This window comes from Schistocerca nitens, chromosome 5, assembly GCF_023898315.1.
Source record: "Schistocerca nitens isolate TAMUIC-IGC-003100 chromosome 5, iqSchNite1.1, whole genome shotgun sequence".
Lineage (NCBI taxonomy): Eukaryota > Metazoa > Arthropoda > Insecta > Orthoptera > Acrididae > Schistocerca > Schistocerca nitens.
In genome coordinates, this window is record NC_064618.1 from 354699448 (window position 1) to 354719081 (window position 19634).

General features: G+C 45.5%; 1 protein-coding gene across 1 annotated transcript in view; it reads right to left on the reverse strand.

Annotated features, from left to right (window-relative positions):
• Positions 1-19634, reverse strand: part of LOC126259629 (inactive tyrosine-protein kinase 7-like) — a 523717-nt gene that overhangs the window by 302315 nt on the left and 201768 nt on the right. The window lies entirely within an intron of this gene.

A 19634-nucleotide genomic window follows, 5' to 3' on the forward strand; every position in this document is an offset into this window, starting at 1 on the left:
CTGCCCTGTAATACACTGCACCAGCCAAAATGCAGCTCCGTTGTGAATGCTGATCTCGACCACGGGATGAGTTGGTTGAAATTCGTAAGCAGTTCGAAATCGCCCTGACTAACGATTGGCAGCTGCTGCGAATCGGTGTTGGAAGAGCTCCCAAGAGTCGTGTACCTGTGATACAGGTACCAGAGGTACCTCAAGTATTATCCCTTCCTGTGGGTCGTATCTCCTTTGCAAAAAGTACAGGATCTGTCATTACTCGTCCACCTGGCTGCAAGTGGTGTCTCAATCGTAGTTATAGGCATCCTCTACAGGGTGGATGGGGACCAAGCATGACTATAGGCGTTGCAGCGATCGCACTGACCAACAAATTTGGGGTGCTGCCTTTCACTGAAACTGAAACTCGGTCCGTGGGAGTCACTTCACCTGTTTCGGGGAACTCTATTCTGTCCGGTGTCAAAAGGAGGCAAATGTAATTTAATCGTCGGCAGTTAAAAAGTATGGCGAATGATAGTACCCCTTAGAGAAATGGAAACAATGACAGGAAAGGACACTGGATGCACTCCGTGTATATGACTGAGGGCCTCATTCAGTATGTTGAACTGGCTATTACACCAGCCATTGAGGGAACACGGTGCAACCAACTGCAGATTATGGCTCATGCTGGAACAAATGATGCCTGTCGTCTGGGCTCCAAGATCATACTGTGGTCCTTCCAGTGACTGGCAGAGGAGGTAGAGAAGACCAGCCTTGTGCATGGAGTTTCAACGAAGCTCACAATTTGCATCATTGTCCCCAGAACTGATCGTAAGCCTTTGGTTCGGAGTAGAGTGGAAGAACTGAACCAGAGACTTCGAACGTTCTGTGACAAGTTAGGCGGCGACTTTCTCGACTTGCACGATAGTGTTGAGAACTGTTGGGTCCTGTAAATGGGTCATGTGTACACTACATGTCAGAGGCTGATACTCAGCTATCTGATTCTGTGTGGGAAACACACGAAGATCTTTTAGATTAGGCAACTCTCCATCCAATCCAGATAACGATAGCTCTAGGAAACACAGACGTTTCAGAGTAAGATAAAAAAAATGTCTCCCATAGGTGAGAGTTAACTGCCGAAGCATTCGCAATAAAGTGCCAGAGTTTGAAGCTCTCCTGAAAAGCAGTGAAGCTCACATAATGCTAGGTAAAGAAAGCTCATTGAAACCTCAATTTGGTAGCAGTCAGATTTTCGGGGTAAATTTGAATGTATATTGAAAGGATAGGCAAACGGGAAATGGAGGTGGTGTATTTGTCGCAGTAGACAAGAAACTCAGATCCACTAACCTCTCCGCGAAAAATTAGAAATTGAAGCTTCGTGTAAGATTTTTTGGGCAAGTCTCAGTGTCAGGGGTGGACATAAAATAAAAAACCTCAGTTCCGTTGTACGCAAGCTCCCCGTCATACAGTAATCATCTGTGGAGACTTTAATCATCCAACAGTTAGTTGGGAAAATTACAGTTTTGTTAGTGTTGGGTGTGAATCCTGTGAAACATTAGTAAATTCTTTCTCCGAAAACTATCTACAACAAATAGTTAGGAAACCCATTCATGATGAAAATATATTGGATCTAATGGAAACAAGTACAACTGACCTCCTTGAGAATGTCCGCATCGAAACTGGTATCAGTGACCATGACGCGGTTGTGGCAACAATGATTACCAAAGTACAAAGGCCAACTAAAACGAACAGAAAGATATGTTCAGTAAACTAGATAAAAAACCAATAGTGTCATACTACACTGAGAAACTTCAACTTTCAGCACAGGGCAGAAGTATGTAGATGGACAATGGTTCAGGTTTAAAAGAATAGTTGACCTTGCACTGGGCAGCTATGTACCCAGTGGAACAGTCTATGAGGTGTCCATGATATTCAGTCACTGTAAAGAAACCTCTATGAAACCGGAGATTACTGCGTAACAGGTGTAAAACAAAGTGTAGGGCTATAGATAAGAGAGATGCTGAATGAAACGCATTTGTTTGTCAAGAGAGCAGTGCGTGATGCCTTCATGACTACCGCTGCAGACTAATGTCAAATGATCTTTCACAAAACTCAAAGACATTCTGGTAGTATATAAAGGCCGTTAGTAGCACCAAAATTAGTGTCCAGTGAAAATTAGAGAATGAGCCAGGAAATTGATAGTAGCAAAATTAAATGCTGAAATTTGTCTTTACAGTGGAAAACGCAGGACTGCCCCAACTTAATCTTCGTACCACTGAAAAGATGAATGAAATAAGTATTAGTGTCAGTCGTGTTGAGGAGAGCTGAAATTGTTAAAATCGAACAAATCTTCAAGGCCCAATGGAATCTTTTTCAGATTCCATACTGAATTTCAGGCAGAGATAACTGCATCGTCGGCAAAAATTCTGATTTTACTATTGTCTGCAAGGTCATTAATATAGAACATGAACAGCGAAGTTACTTCTACGTCTGACAATGACTCTCCATCTAAGATAACATGCTGTGTCCTCCTCACCAAAAAGTCCTCAATTCAGTCACAAATTTTACTTGATACCCCATATGGTCGTTGTATGAATGTTCAGACAGATCTTGGTAAGATTGCAAAGTGGTGAAAAGATTGGTGACTTTGAAATCTTCTCGGGTTATCAACCGAATGGTGACGTCGTCTTGTCGCGACGTTTCAGTAGATTCCGTATCCACAATCTTCAGGCGAAGATAGTGGATACGGAATCCACTGACGCGGTGCTACAAGACGACGCCACTCGGCGGGTAATCCGAGAAGAACACATAGCTGAAATAGGCCTAGGAAGCCTGGAGTCACATAGATTGGCAACTTGCTTTAAATGTTCCAAAATGTAAAAGGAAACACTTTGTAAGAATATGAAATGGAATGATGACGTAGGCTCAGTTGTGAGTAAAGCAGGACTTCGGTTTATTAGTAGAATGCTGGGGAAGTGCAATCAAATCACTTGTGCGACAGGTTCTAGATTGCTGCTCAAGTGTGTGGGACCCATACCAAATAGTACTAACGGAGGATATTGAACGTATACAGAGAAGGGCAGCACGAATGGTCACAGGTTTGTTTGCTCCGTGGGAGAGTGTAACTAAGATACTGAAGGACAAACTTTCAAGAAATGCCTTTAAATCATGACTTTTTTTTCTAGGAATATACTATAACCCTCCACACATCGCTCACATAGAGATCGTGTGGACACGATTAGAATAATTAGTCCACGCACAGAGGCATTTCATCAATCATTCTTTCACACGTGAATGGAACGATAGGAAACCCTAATGACGGGTACAATGGGATGTATCCCCTGCCGTGCATCTCACGTTGGTTTGCACGATGTATGTCTATATGTAGATCATTACATCATCCTGTGTGACGTTGGCCTTTCTTCCGGTCTTAAATATGTATGATAGACTGACATATACACATCACGTCACTGCGATGGCTTCGACAGCGCTGGAAGGTCACATGAGCGCCCTTTGCCATTTGTCTCCAGTTACACCGTTACAAAGCGACCAATGTAGTATTTTAAGGGACAGATTTATACCAGGTGCTTATAATTAAAGTGTGGCTACTCTCGGATGTCCAGTGTTAGGTGTAACAATCGCAGCGCTGCGAAACATGGTAGATATGTTAATGTGTAAACGCGGAAGCGATTTACGCTGGAAAAATTTAGTTCCAATTTTGCGCACAGCTGTACAGCATCTCGTCGATGTCTCCGGTGCTCATACTGAGCAAACTGTGTAAGCAGCGGCTAATAATAAAATCAAAATTATGCCTTTCTCACTTTTTGGATCTTTTGGATATTTGTCCACGTTCCGTTCCTAATGCATTACATAAGGAAACAGTACTAAACGTGTTTCTAACACTCAGAGCGTCAGGTTTGCACCTGGTGGCGAAAACTGGAACCATTTTCTTCAGCGTAAATCGGTTCCGCATTAACGCATTAGAATATGTACCAAGTTTCGCTGCCATAAAATGATTGCAGCCCACACTGGGCCTCTGTGAGCAGCAGCACAATAGCAACCACCCGATACGCTTATAATAGACAACGCCTTTGGTCATAAATATTCCTGCTTGACTGTGTTAGACAATGCGTTTTGGTCCTGTGGGTCCATCACCAGGTGTGATTTGCTGCTTACATTATCACTATTGCTCTTGAGGGAGATCCGAGTTCACGGTGTTCTACATACCTCTGCATGATGGGAAAACAGGGCTGTGTTGTCGAGTTAACTGAATACGAATTATTGCAGCTATCTTTTTCCGCCATACAGCGGCCTCTGATATGTACTTGAACAACATGCTGTAATCTTTTAACAGGGAACTAACGGCTACGGGAGAGACATACAGTCATTTCATGCAGCACAATACAAGAGCACGCATCGCTCTTGCGCCCATGACAGTACTACAAGGTGTTTCTGACGATGGGAACAGTCACGGATATGCTGCCGAAGAGTCAATAGCCGCGTATGCTCCTGCACCGACCAGCACAAAATAACAGTTCTTTTCTTCTCTGGTAGATGCCTCTCGCCAAAATCTCACGTCATATGCGCTTCGAAAGTAATGTATTTTCCAGTAGTATCCATAATTAGCGAAGTCAGTACCGGTCTCCACGGATGCAACCAAAAGCCGGCTCGAATCCTGACGTCGGGAAAAAAAACCTTAATCCCAAAAACTGGCCACTAACGGTAGGTGGAATGGCAACGTACAGTTCATAGCCACCAGACTGCGATATGGCAGTGTGCTGGCATAAATTTGAAATATACATGCAGCTAGTGCACAACGAACAATTGAAAGTGACTTGCTTCGGAGGGACACTAGTGACAGCAACCCATTTTGCATTTTGCGAGTCTCGGTTGAGCGTTGCTACTGGATTTTAGCTTGCTTGTTCCTATTTCTGCACAAATAACACAGGCGCAGCATTCCACTGCACAAGCACTCCCCACGTTTACCGGAACCTCATGGCTGCACCTGTGACAGGTCCGACAAGCAAGCAGCTGAAACGGTTTACAGACGATCGACGTGCTTCACGATTCGGGCCCCGATTTCAATAGCTTCTCAAAACTCGTTAGTAGTTGCTGATCAATCCGCGATGGTCACTCTTGGAGGAATTATGCTTACGAGTGATAACTGTTACACGTAGCTAACATGTTATTCGAAGCTTCAGATTCTTGTCCAAGAGAAATGTGAAATGTTAGTGACTCTTTTCTTTTCAAAATAGTGATTGCGCAGTTTGCTTTAACAAGAACCCAGGCATATTAATTACTGGGCGGTTTAGATTGCAGTCAGAAAACGTGAGCCTTTCGGTAAGCATCCGCAAACAAACCAAGTGAGCGCTATTCTGGTGCCGGCCTCATTAGCTTCCTCTGGGCTGTTTAGACCGTTTCACGTGACTGAACGCCGGAACGTAAGCTCCACGGCCTTTCTTTTAATCACTCACAAACAACCATCTTTTCTGAACGCGACGCGTACGTTAAGTTGCACAAACATCGGCGTAAACGCTGAAATTATGTCGTTCTAGTCGTTTCTGAACCTCCAGTGAAGTTATTTCACCGTGAAGTGAAGTTTCTGCTGTGTTTTACTTTTGCCGTGGTAATCGTGGTACCAATGACGATGTTATTCCCCTCTGTAGAGGTGTTATGGCGAGCAGTCTTTTTCACTGAAATATTCTGCTGGAAAGATTGAGCTGTGTGAACAATGTGCTGCACCAGATCACTTACACGAAAACATATTTATAACACTAATCGAAGGATCTTTGATTTCTTCCACTTATAATAAATGCAGTAACTGCCACTCTCACTCCTTTGCTGCTATTGCTTTATGAACATAGTGCTTTCCACCAAATTTTGCTGTGATGATCCCTAAAATGTTCTGCTGTTTCTTTTATTATTCAGCCAGATAAAAATTACAATTTTTAGTCCGTCATGACTAACAAGATTCGACGACGTTACTTCGAAATTACCTCGATACCGATCAAACTAAAGCAGAACGGAAAGAAGTGGTCCACCCGATTGATAACGACTACGGGAAAAAATACAGCTTGGCCGCAAAAATTGAACGACCGGTTCAGTATATCGTTATCTACATTGCGAACTATTAGTTCCAATGCCATAGTTCAAATGCTCAACAAATTAGTTTCAATTGCATGCTATAAGCACAGCCGGTTCAGTTTACTCCGTAAGTGATTCAAATGGTGCACAATACTTGTACTACAATATGGCCAAACTACAACTGATGCAAAAAAATGTTTGTATAGTCCAACACGAGAAAGTTATTCTTTTTAATGAACAAGAGAATTGTTCTTCATCGATGATGCTATAAATTGCTGAAGTTGATGTCGATGCCGTGCTGTACGTAATTTATCCTACGGTGAGACACGGAAGAAGCGTGTCAGGAGTTTTTCATATAAATATCATAGGAAAAGAAATCAGGACATTTCGATGGCCGGGAGACTTTATCGTCAACGTTGATTGTCCCCTCCACACGGGGCATCACATGAACTTGCGCCATGGTTGCGTGTGCGATGTGTGCTGCTGTTCAATCTGCTGTCACTTGATCCATGAATGAATTAAAACACGTCTCGGACATACTGCTTGTTATTAACAGTTTCGAACCACTTTTGTTTTGAGCTCGCCACCGATGCATTCTGATTCACTATACGCTTCATTTTCAAACAGAAAATTACGAACATAACATTTTATTTGACGTTTGTAATTAAACTTGGAGCCTTTTTGTAGCCGTGAGAGAGGTGACTATCAGGCTGTACGTCGTCTTTCGAGACGAACAAAGGGCACCAAAAATGCTGCTTACGGTTGCATGTATTTACCACTTATATATAGCGTTATACTCGCATTCACTTCTTACAGTCATAACTTTGTAAAGTGAAAGCACCACAAATCAAGCCGAACACCGCGACGTGTTGTCGTGTCCTACTGTCGTTCGTGCATAAGCTTGTGCGAAGACTGGTTATTTTCACATACGACACACATACGTTTGTCATGGGAAAATTCAACTACTGTCTGTTATAGACATACTGATGATGACGTATTATACCGTCGAAAGCGGTAGCCTACAAAATAAATTGGAAATGAACTTTCAGCTGACGTTATTCTCGATATTTTTGACGATAAGTGTTGGAATGTTTATGCATTACCACAAGATGAGAGCTGAATGTTCATTCGACGACGAGGTAGTTGGGAACAAACACAGATTTGAATTTTTTATTAAAAATGAAACTCCTCTACCCGTACTTAAGATTTTATATTTATTTGGAGACTAGTTTCGACGTTGTGTCAATGCCATCTTCAGGCCCATACACTTCGAAGCCCGCCATCCATGTGGAGCACGTGTTGATCTCACCGCGGACTTCTAGTACTAGCCGGCCGCGGTGGTCTAGCGGTTCTAAGCGCTCAGTCCGGAACCGCGAGACTGCTACGGTCGCAGGTTCGAATCCTGCGTCGGGCATGGATGTGTGTGATGTCCTTAGGTTAGTTAGGTTTAAGTAGTTCTAAGTTCTAGGGGACTGATGACCACAGATGTTAAGTCCCATAGTACTCAGAGCCATTTGAACCATTTTGAACTTCTAGTACTGAGTCGCACACAATTGATTTCATCAAAGTGTACGAACCTGAAGATGGCGTTGACGCAACGTCGGAACTAGTCGCCAAATAAATATAAAATCTTAAGTACAGCTGGAGGAGTTTCATTTTTAATAAAAAATTATACCAGCTGTGTCCCACGTTCATCCTATTTAAATATGGATGTACGAAGATCAAATTTGAATTGGTGGATCTGCTAATCAGCTACAACACTTTAAAAGAAACCCTCCCGGCACTGGTCTAAAATGACTCTGGAGTAGTACGAGAAGCCTAAATCTGGATGGTCAGGCGCGTGGTTCAACAGTGCTCTACCCAAAAGCGTGGCAAGTCATTAACCACGATATTACCTTGATCGCTACGTCCACAGAAGTGGTTACTACGAATCGCAGAGACATCAGACAGTACCTCTGGTTCTCATTCTTTTCTACACTTTTTGTCCATCTGTAATAGAAAATAAATTAGGTCTTTTTTTTTTACCTAAAATTCACACGAGAATTTCGTATGACTATATGAAACTTGGAGCACTGTCATTAAAGGTTGCTTGTAATACATTTTACCTATGTGCTCCGGAGATTTTCTATTAGTTTTTAATGCCGTCGAAGCCTGTCGTTTCTATGATTTGCCCCCCCCCCCCCTCCAACCACCCACCCGCAGACACAAATACACACACACGCAGACACACACGCAGCCTTCTTAGTTTATGCGTACCATTTAGAATGAAGACATTGGACAGTAATCAAAGGCCGGCCATAGTGGCCGAGCGGTTCTAGGTGCTACAGTCTGGAACAGCTTGACCGCTACAGTCGCAGGTTCGAATCCTGCCTCGGGCATGTATGTGTGTGATGTCCTTAGGTTAGACAGGTTTAAGTAGTTTTAAGTTCTAGAGGGCTGATGACATCAGAAGTTAAGTCCCATAGTGCTCAGAGCCATTTGAACAATTTTTGAAGTAATAAAAGAAACGTGCCGGGTGCATCGGAATTCATTTTTATTTGTCTGTGGTTCTATTATCTTTCGAAGAAACTAATGCATAAGGCAGACCACTTAAGGTAGAGGCCCCCAGTTAGATGTGCACTGATGTATATACCAGCGGTTTTTTTCTTTTTCTTTTTTTCCGCCACCTATTGATAGCCTGTCCAAGGATACAAACATTGTCTAGTTAATCAAGAATGTATCACGAGGGCGAGAGATAACAGAATTTTAAGGCGGTTGCCATTTTCCCACGCCGCACTAACCACTTAATCGGCGTCGAGCAGCAAACCAGTGTGGACAGCTACGCCAGTGCGGCGCAGCAGACAGCGGGCGGGAGACGCCAGCTGGCTGCGTGGCCATGTTAATGAGGGGCCCGGCAACCTGTTCCCGGCGGCGGCGTCCGCCCAATGTAAACAAGCTCCATTACAATTTGCATACTTTTAACATTCATCCACTTATCTGCCAAATTAAGGGCAATACGTTTCCCTGGCCCGCGGCGCTTTGGCACGGAACGCGGGCGCCCGCCTTCAGATCCGGTGCCGTCCCGATCGTGCTCCCACCAACCGTCGTACAAGTTCTCCGCACTCGAGCCACCGCTCACCTCCAACTCGTTTGTCAGAAGTGCCCGTACCTGTGTGATTCTCCAGGCTGTTGCTAACACAATTTCAGTTGTGCAGTCTGATGTTGCCGGCCGCGGTGGTCTCGCTGTTGTAGGCGCTCAGTCCGGAACCGCGCGACCGCTACGGTCGCAGGTTCGAATCCTGCCTCGGGCATGGATGTGTGTGATGTCCTTAGGTTAGGTAGGTTTAAGTAGTTCTAAGTTCTAGGGGACTGATTTCCTTCCATTCACCTTCAATACCCAGACTCCTCAGATCAGCCTTCACATTGTCCTCCCATCTACGCCTCGGTCTCCCCACAGGACGTTTTCCCTCTAAGTGCCCTACCAGTACTCTGCGCGCTGCCCTGCCCTCATCCATTCGAGCTACGTGACCCGCCCATCGCAGCCTACGTGATTTAATAATACTGATTATGTCAGGGCTTGAATAGAGTTCGTGAACCTCTTCGTTATGAACTATGGCGACGTTATTACCAAATGGGTCCAAACGGTACCAACGTGTTTCTTGGCTGCCGAAGGACAAACACCGGTAGACATCCATCGGAGAATGAAGAACGTGTATGGGGGCAGCATGTCTGACGGAAACCACGTCCAGGCAAACTATGACAGTGCTGCTTCACGTTAGGAGGCACATTCCCATATAGCAAATTTCATAACTCTGAAGTTAACCCAACTCAAGTGGGAGACACTCGAGCATCCGCCCTATAGTCGTAATCTTTCACCGTGAGATTACCACGCCTTCGGTCCCTGGAAAAAGGCCCTGCAGGGTCGACGATTCCTGTCGGGCGAGTAAGTGCAGCAGGCATTTATGGACTTCATACAGCTGCACACGGTGTTTTACCAAACGGGTATTTTTAACATGGTGCGTCGGTGGGATGGTTGCCTCAGTGCTGCCGGCGATTTTGCCTGATTGGCATACCGATTCTGGACTGTACGGCCTTTGCAAGGAAGCTTTTTGATCACCCCTTATAGACTGTACTCCGCCCCTAATGGTCTCGTCGTCAGTTGGACGTTAAGCCCCCAGTTTAGCTGACATATATTTAAACTCTGTCCAGGAATAACAGATCCTGTATCGAGACCGCAAATTGTTAGCAAATACTGTGTCTCAATTCCTTAACTGCGAATGTTATTCAACTGAGCTCCTAAGTCGGAATATTGTAGTTAAGTCGTCGGTTCAAAATGGTTCAAATGGCTCTGAGCACTATGGGAGTTAACTTCTGAGGTCATCAGTCCCCTAGAACTTAGAACTACTTAAACCTAACTAACCTAAGGACATCACACACATCCATGCCCGAGGCAGGATTCGAACCTGCGACCGTAGCGCCTAGAACCGCTCGGCCACTCCGGCTGGCTACGTCGTCGGGACGCCATAAAAGATCAACTAAGTTGAAGCTCCTATTTGTTAGGTTTTATATTATAACTTACCACCACGAATATATGCTGTTTATAAGCACCAACACAATGAGGATATCTAGAAAACGCGTCGTTACAGGTACGATCTGTCGTAATAAAATGACGTGAAATGTCATATTGATCGTTAAAGATTTTCATATTATATCTTGCGTGTTATGGAAATATGCAATTTCAAGGCATCGGCACATCGAAGATCCATCAAAAACTTGTTGTTCGTGGTTTATCATAATTAAATATCAGTTAACAACACAGGCGATTAAAGCCTTCCAATATATTCATATAGTTTCAATTAATGTATTTCTAAAATATCACGGAAAGCCAGTGATTTACAGTTTTTATGTATTTTCCAAATACACCATTTGGTGCGATAGTTGTACATCACAACCATTTCTAAAAACTAAAGCCCTCCATTTCAATCACCTGCTTTCCTTCCAGGCACTCTATAGTTTGCCAAATGTCATATCACCTCCGATCGAACAAAAATGCTACTTTTCTCGTGTATTTAAATCAAATTATGTGGATTTGTGGGAAAAATTAATCTCTTGTTTCGGTCGTGGGGCTGTGGCCGAGCAGTTCTAGGCGCTTCAGTCCGGAACCGCGCGACTGCTAAAGTCGCAGGTTCGAATCCTTCCTCGGGTATGGATGTGTGTGATGTCCTTAAGTTAGTTACGTTTAAGTAGTTCTAAGTTCTAGGGGACTGGTGACCTCAGATGTTAAGTCCCATAGTGGACAGAGGTATTTGAATCTGTCGTGGGTACGATCAAAGCAGGACTGATAAAAACATTCTTCAACGGTTCAACGTGCCAAAGATAACTAGGTCGCCCAGGAAGCGACAAATGCTCCCTTCGATACACGGATGGAAAAAGGGCCGACACATTTATTGTGAAAGGTATTTATCCGTCACGGAGGTACATTAGCGAAGCTGGTAAGGAGCTACAACAATATGAATGAGTGCAGACATGGTACCTTTTCCATGGTGGCGTCCCGTGAGTACAATTCTGCAAAACCAGTGTCTCTAAAATTGTTCACTCCATTACTTCACTTCATTTAATACTGTCATCGATTACAAGAAAACTAAAGTAAGCCCATCCGGTCCGACGTTCGGTCTAACGCACTGTTTTCAGGGCGGGAAGGCGTGCCGGTCCCCGGCACGAATCCGCCCGGCGGATTAGTGTCGAGGTACGGTGTGCCGGTCAGTCTGTGGACGGTTTTTAAGGCGTTTTTCCATCTCCGTCGGCGAATGCGGTGTGGTTCCCCCTATTCCGCCTCAGTTACACAATGTCGGCGATTGCTGCGCAAACACTTTCTCCACGTACGCGTACACCATCATGACTCTACCCCGCAAACATTGGGGCTACGCTCGTCTGGTGTGGGCCGTTCCCGGGGGGGGAGGGGGGGGGGATGTCCACGCTGCGGCCCCCGAACCGCACAATAACCCTGGGTTCGGTGTGGAGCGGCGATGGGGTATGTGGACTGCTGGGCTTGTGTACCACTGAGGGCTATGGCGGGGACGAAGCCTCTCCGTCGTTTCTAGGTCCCAGTTCCATACAATACATTCAACACAAACTAAAGTCGTACGGCACTGTCAGTTGGAAGACCCAGAGGGGTGGGTTCAGCCGCCTGTTGGAAAGGGATTTCTTCCTGCGCATACAACGGCTCCTTCCCTTGCGGATATGTGAGAGTTGAGTATTACATGTATTTGTAGAGTATAGGTGAGTGCTAAAGTGTGCTGTAATGTTTGCGATGTATGATCATGATAAGGATGATGATGATGATCATGATGATAATTAGAGGAGGGAGAGGCTGAAACTTGGTGCCAGCACATAGCCTACTCTTCTCCGATAGCACCAAGGGGAAGGCTGAGCTTAACGACCCATCCGTCGGACGGGTCATCCTGAAGTGTCACATGCCCTTACTTGATGAGACGCATTGGAGAGGTTTGGAATTTAATGCGGGACATTGGAGCAAAGTTTGGTGATCAGGAACTGTATGCCACCATTAGTCCTCCACCTGCCGGCCGCTGTGGCCGAGCGGTTCTAGGAGCTTCAGCCCGCAACCGCGCTGCTTCTACGGTCACAGGTTCGAATCCTGCCTCGGGCATGGATGTGTGCGATGTCCTTAGGTTAGTTAGGTTTAAGTAGTTCTAAGTCTAGGGGACTGATGACCTTAGATGTTAAGTCCTAAGTGCTCAGAGGCATTTGAACCTGCCGGTCAAATACTTGCAGTGAAAATTCCATCCACCATCAGGATTCGAACTGCCTTACATACGAGTCGAGCACCCCCGTACAGGCGTGTATTAACAACCACGACTACATTCAACTGAAACTGAAATAAACATTAAAGTTTTAACAAAATGAATTTTTTAGGGGCACTACGGAAAGGTGGAGGATTTGAACGTGGTTCCTGTCGAATATTAGTCCAGTGTCTGGACACTGGGTAATCGCAATCAGTAATACACGGCGGAAGTGCCGCAGCGACAAGCGAGAGCAGCAAAGTACGCGGCTTATACCAGATGTAAGACCAGCTCTAGATCAGGTGCCTCATTAATCATCATTTGCAACAACATTGGAGCTAGTGTCCTGAGTAAGCTCTACTGCTGTTGCTACAATCCAGCGATAACGTTAGCGTGTGAGCGGGTGCACATTCATTTGAACCTTTTGATAGTTTATGAGATTTGTCGACGGAAGGAAATGTCTATCTTTCTATGGTTTCCCTAAGGCATTTCAGACGAAGGGCAGGATGTATTCGATAACAAGCTCGCAGCATGTCTACTGCTGACGACTTGAGCTAAGAGGCTTGATTTCGCGGTGATGTTAAATCGTATTCTGCGTCACTTTCAAGAAGCATTCCTGGAAAACAGGCCGTGTATTCTAGGGGTCACCGAGCGCTGTGGATTTCTGTCCATCGAGTATAGTTAGTAACTCTGAATAATTTGCAGTGTGGACTGTACTTTTAAAGAGAGGATACTCAGAGCAAGTTAATACTAATTTACACTACGCCGCCACTGTAACACGACGAGAAAACAGCGATTTGTAGTGAAAGGGAAGTGTCGGACACTGGTTCATTAACGCTGATGGAATTCAGAGCCCGACGTCATTGTATTCAAATTTACTGATGAACAGTCGCCCGATATGCATCTCGTGTACGGGTTCACTGAATGCAATGGAAAACCGGTAGACCGAAGCTATGCCGAGCTTTTCCTGAAGCGGCGGCAATCACATCGCACTATTTCTGCAACTCTTCATCAATAAACCTACCACACTGCTGCGTATCGGTGTTGACGTTTTTTGTCTGTGGAATTGGGCTTCGCCATATATACTCTCGACCGTTATTTCCCTTTTTGTTCTCGACCTCATCCATGCACCATGCACAGTTAAAAAAATGCGACTAATCTATAAATTCTTGCTAAGCGTAGCTTTAAATATTAAAGTATAAGATGAGACAACGAGATATTTGAAAAGTATGCAGGATTTGTTACGCACGCTTCGGTGGACGAAGTAGCACGCAACCTGCTGGAAACACGCAATGCCACGGCGATAAGTGAAACAAATGCGACGCACGCCAACTTTCTGTAATTGTGTCTGCTTTGGCTGCAGGGTGCAATGGCATTACGGACAGTGCATCGATGCAACACTTACAATGCAACTGCATTCTCAATACGGAACTCTTCTATTGTTCATTTAATTAGCATAAATTACGGGGCAGCAAGACGCTAATATCAAGGGATCACGGGACAGTATAGTCGAAGGAGTTAATATCGCGTGGAACGTGTTTATCAGGTAGGTCCTTATTAGTTATTTCAATTGGATTCTTGCGTGCGTTATGATATGTCGCCTCACGATGACAAATCTTCAGAGTTTCAACGTGTAAAAATAGTGATACGGGAAGCCTAGGACATTCCATTTCGGAAGTTCGAAACGGAATGTCCTTGGCTTCCCGCTCCATTATTTCTCCACGCTGAAACTCAAATTTGTCTTCTAGTGGCTCGGTTACGTCGCACGACAAGAGTGCGGCCCCAGTGGTTTAACGGACAGAGCACTGGGCTCCGGCCCTGAAGGTCCTGGGGTCAATCCAGGTCAGGAGCGCAGGCTTTTCGTCGTTCCTGTCCTTCAGCAGGGCCTCAGCCCTCTCAGCCAGCTATCAAACGACTGCCAGAGGGATCTTGTCCGGGAGTAAAAGGGGATCGAGGCGCTGGCTTCGCTAACAGCCCTCCCCTAGTGACGTGCCCTACCTGAGGTTAGGCCAATAAATGGGTAGCGGGCATGCACCACAGATATTACATTTCTTGTGTTAAGAGTGAACCAATGACAGCTACCTGAAGACATGATATCCCATTGCAGGTAAAACAATGCCCAACAAGTATGGTAACTGAGTGATCGCTAACGCCTAAGGAGAGTCGTCAGCACTAATAAATAAATAAATAAATAAAGTCTGTAGCAGGATTTAAAAACTATTAGCAATGTGTCTGCATGCTAGCTAGATGGGATATCGCAGCATAAACTCAACGAAGGTTCTTATACCATACAAAATAATTGACAATAGCGTCTCTTCCTCTTGCGCGCAGGACACGATGTGAGTCATCAGTTTTTCACGTCGTACTATCTTCAAAATTTTTGACCCGCAACCTGTTCTTCCATCTGTTTTGCAATTACCATCGGACCGACATGGAGAGAGGCCAGACCCAATACCAACAGAACTGGACCAGCTTCGGCATATTAGTCAGGAACCACTCGAAAGTAACTTTGTGAAGGACCAGTACGCCGAAACTCTCGAAATCGCAGGGTCGGAGGGACTGGTACCTACTTGTGTTTATCGGTATAGAGTCCGGAGATAAGCCTCCTACTTCTCTTGTATGTGAGAAAGCGCATGCGTCACACATATTACGAAATTCATACGACGTTAAAGAGTCGGCCTGGCGGTGACTTCCAAACGTATTCACGATCAAGCGATAACAATGTTCGACCGATAAGTTTAAAGAGAACGACACCCACGCTGACAGTCAGCGTAAACACTGATGCAGGAAATTAAGCTGTAGGTCTCCTTGTAACTGGCGTAGTAAATGGCTGGGTGTCCTGATGCGCAGATTGGAGGAAGGAGAGAGCGCATCGCAGGCAGTAGGACTGCCTACTAGGGACTTGCCAAACTTTTATGACAACAGGTTACATGTTTTTGTTCCATCCAGTTAGCACGTTCCAGAAACGTATTCTGTTTTGTGAAATAAAGACATTATTCGAGAAACATGGCCGTTATGTGATACAGAAAAAGGCGTACCGCAGCAGTCAATCACAATTTGGTTTGGTTTTCTGTATTGTAAAGGCATTGGTACTGGTTTTGAATGTAGACGTCCATCGTCGGCTTACATGCTTTTATCAAAATACAAAGACGTTGGCCGGCTGGAGTGGCCATGCGGGTCTAGGCGCTACAGTCTGGAACCGAGCGACCGCTACGGTCACAGGTTCGAATCCTGAATCGGGCATGGATGTGTGTGATGTCCTTAGGTTAGTTAGGTTTAATTAGTTCTAAGTTATAGGCGACTGATGACCTTAGACGTTAAGTCGCATAGTGCTCAGAGCCATTTGAACCATTTGAACAAAGACGTTGGTTTAAAGATGAACTGACGTGAAATGACCGCCAGGAACATTTATTTTTATCGTCTTTCTAGAACGCATAACGCTTGTTGTTCATCAAGATTTCAGGTACAGCCCGCATCTCGTGGTCGTGCGGTAGCGTTCTCGCTTCCCACGCCCGGGTTCCCGGGTTCGATTCCCGGCGGGGTCAGGGATTTTCTCTGCCTCGTGATGGCTGGGTGTTGTGTGCTGTCCTTAGGTTAGTTAGGTTTAAGTAGTTCTAAGTTCTAGGGGACTTATAACCACAGCAGTTGAGTCCCATAGTGCTCAGAGCCATTTGAACCATTTGATTTCAGGTACACTGACAGACTTTGTTACTGTTCATGAGACAACAACGCAGACTATTTGCTCGCAGCACTTGTTTTGACTGCCTTACATCTGCAGTGAAACGACTTACTATTCGGGAGTGTCAAGCTCCAATTAACTGTTAACGAACGGCTAAAAATGTTGCACGCCTACGAGCAACTAACTACATTAACACTGCTCATAGGTGGTAGAACAAACTCTTTAGTTGCCTTTATCCTTCATAGGAGAATAACAATTTCGAGGCGCGTTACGAAGTAGTTTGAAGAGGTGCAAACGCGGACTATAAAAGATATACGGTTACGTATGATGAAGAAGATGATGACGGCAAAGAGTTTCTCTTCATGGACAGCAGGGAAACGACAGAAATGGCCAACACAGCTGTTATGGCGTGAGGCGCGCCGTGGCGAGCGCTGGTGGCAAGAAATCAGCAGAGAAAGGGTTAGTAGCTACGTGTCTACCATCTAATATAGTAAGGTGCTCTTCAAACCAATCTTCTGAATTGTGTTACTTTTGATTTATAGATTATACCGAAGATAGATTTTTTTCTTTATTATTTCTGATAGAATGAGATGTACAGGGGATGGGCAAAACATGGAAACACCAAAAGCACAACACGTTACCATACCTAATGCGGCATAGGAAAACCGTTGACGTTTAAAACAGCTTCCACTCGTCTCGGAATGGATAAATACAGTTTCTGTATGGTTTTCAAGGGAATCTGACAATTCTTCCTGACGAACAGTGGCTAGTTCAGGTAACGAAGATGCAAGTGGATAGCGATCATACACCCTTCGCCCTAAATTGGGCCACAAAAACTGAATAATACTGATATCTGGTAGTACCACTTGATGGATATGATCAGTCAAAGTTATCCCATAGTACGTGGTTGAATGAATGGCCTTGCAAAGTAATCATGTAGCCTGTGGAATACCACGATATGGATCCCCAAATGATCACCGAACCCACGCAATGTTTCACACTTGGGACGTAAACTCGACTAGAAGTTCGAATGTTGTGAAGCAAGACTCATCCGACCAAATAACATTTTTTTCGTTGCTGAACAGTTCAGGCTTTATGGCTTCGGCACCACATTTGCCTGTTACGGACCTTCGCATCACTAATGAGATGTTTTGGAATTCTAGCTTGCCCTGCGGTTACCAGCTTGTGAAGCCCTTTGTTTTATTTTTGCAACTGTCGTCCTCTTACTTTTTGTCACAGTCCTCTTCAGCGACCATTTGTCACAACTACTTAACACACAGTTACATCAACATTGAGACTTAGCGGATAACGTTTCTACATTTTCCCTATATGCGGTATGCATCACCGGTTCGGTATCTCTTGAATCACAAACACTTCGGCTACCTTGATTACGGAAGCGCCGACCATTCGAGCGCTAACAATTTGCCCACGTCCGAATTCACTCCGACATAATTCACTAACAACTACACAGAACACTGTTACGACTACGACTGACGGTTCCAACGGTTCAAATGGCTCTGAGCACTATGGGACTCAACCTCTGAGGTCATCAGTCCCCTAGAACTTAGTACTTAAACCTAACTAACCTAAGGACATCACGCACATCCATGCCCGAGGCAGGATTCGAACCTGCGACCGTAACGGTCGCGTGGTTCCAGACTGAAGCGCCTAGAACCACCTCTGCCACCCCGGCCGGCTACGGTTCCAACGCACTGAAAGCACTGCACAGCTGCCGCTGGTGGTCAAATACAACAGCGAACCGTGCAGGCTTGGTTAGTATCTGAATTTATATTCAAGTATGCATTTCTCGCGGTGTTTTCATGTTTTTGTCCAACTCCTGTATGCGGAGGAGTGGGAAGGAAGGACACAGAGGGTAGAAAATCGAAACATCACAAACAAGAGCCGATCTCATGTTATATTGCTTGCACACAATACGTGGGGACGGAGAACAGGTAGTCTCCGCCTGCACGTGCTGTGTATACGCAACATGTTGGCGTAACAAGAGATCGGCTGTTGTTTAGGTAGTAATGACAATAAACAAATGAACGAGAAAGGGAAGGCAAGGTCTGGCAGCGAGGGGCCAGCTGGCCACGTTTTGTGCAGCACAGTGTTCAGCTGACTGTACCAACTGGAGCGAGCAGCCGGGAAGAATTAATTAGGGAGCGGGAGGGCGCTCCGGCCGCGACTTTACAAAGGAATTCGTTTACCGCCAGACTAGTAACTCATCCGAATGGCTGCGTGTGTCAGCGAGGAGAAAATTGGTCGGCGGGGGCGGAGGAGGAGGCCCGGCGGAAGGACGACAAGACGAGGCGAGGCGGCAGCCGCTGTCAAAACAGCAAGCGCCACCGAGGACGGCTCCCACGTGGCTCCCACGGGGCCGGCTTTGTTTGCGGAAACAATGGCGCGACGCGCCACCCGCAATTCCGAAATGAAATCCGAGGTGCTCTGGCGGCGGCAAATGGCTTCACGTCTTTCTCAAAGCGCGCCGCGGAAATGCTTCCCTCCGTGCGCGCCTGTTCTGCGATTAACGGCGCGCTCGCGGTACGTCGCTCAATAGCGACTTGGCAGCGGCACCACAAGCAGGAACGGCCGATGATTATATGTTGGGACTGTGAGCTAGTCTGCCGGGACTGCAGGCTGGCGCACCGTTACAACTGCAGACGCCGAACACCGGTTCCGAACGCAGGGTAGCTGTTCTCAATACGTGACGCTGCCGGCATCCAGGCGTCTGACCTGAATATCGTCAGTGGGAAAGGACAGGATGCTCGTGTATTTTAGAACAAGGTTTTATTTTAAAAGGCTGTGAAAGTGGAGAAACAATGTTGCCGAAACAGTAACGCCTCTCTTCGTTTTCATACACAAATGCCGTGATCAGACGTAATATGGTTCAAATGTCTCTGAGCACTAGAACTTAGAACTACTTAAACCTAACTAACCTAAGGACATCACACACATCCATGCCCGAGGCAGGATTCGAACCTGCGACCGTAGCGGTCGCGCGGTTCCAGACTGTAGCGCCTTTAACCGCTCAGACGTAATATGATTTTTGGATAGATAGCTGGAGCTCCGTCTCTTAATGACCTCGTCGGCGACAAGACTCTTTCATAACAACCCTTCTTGGT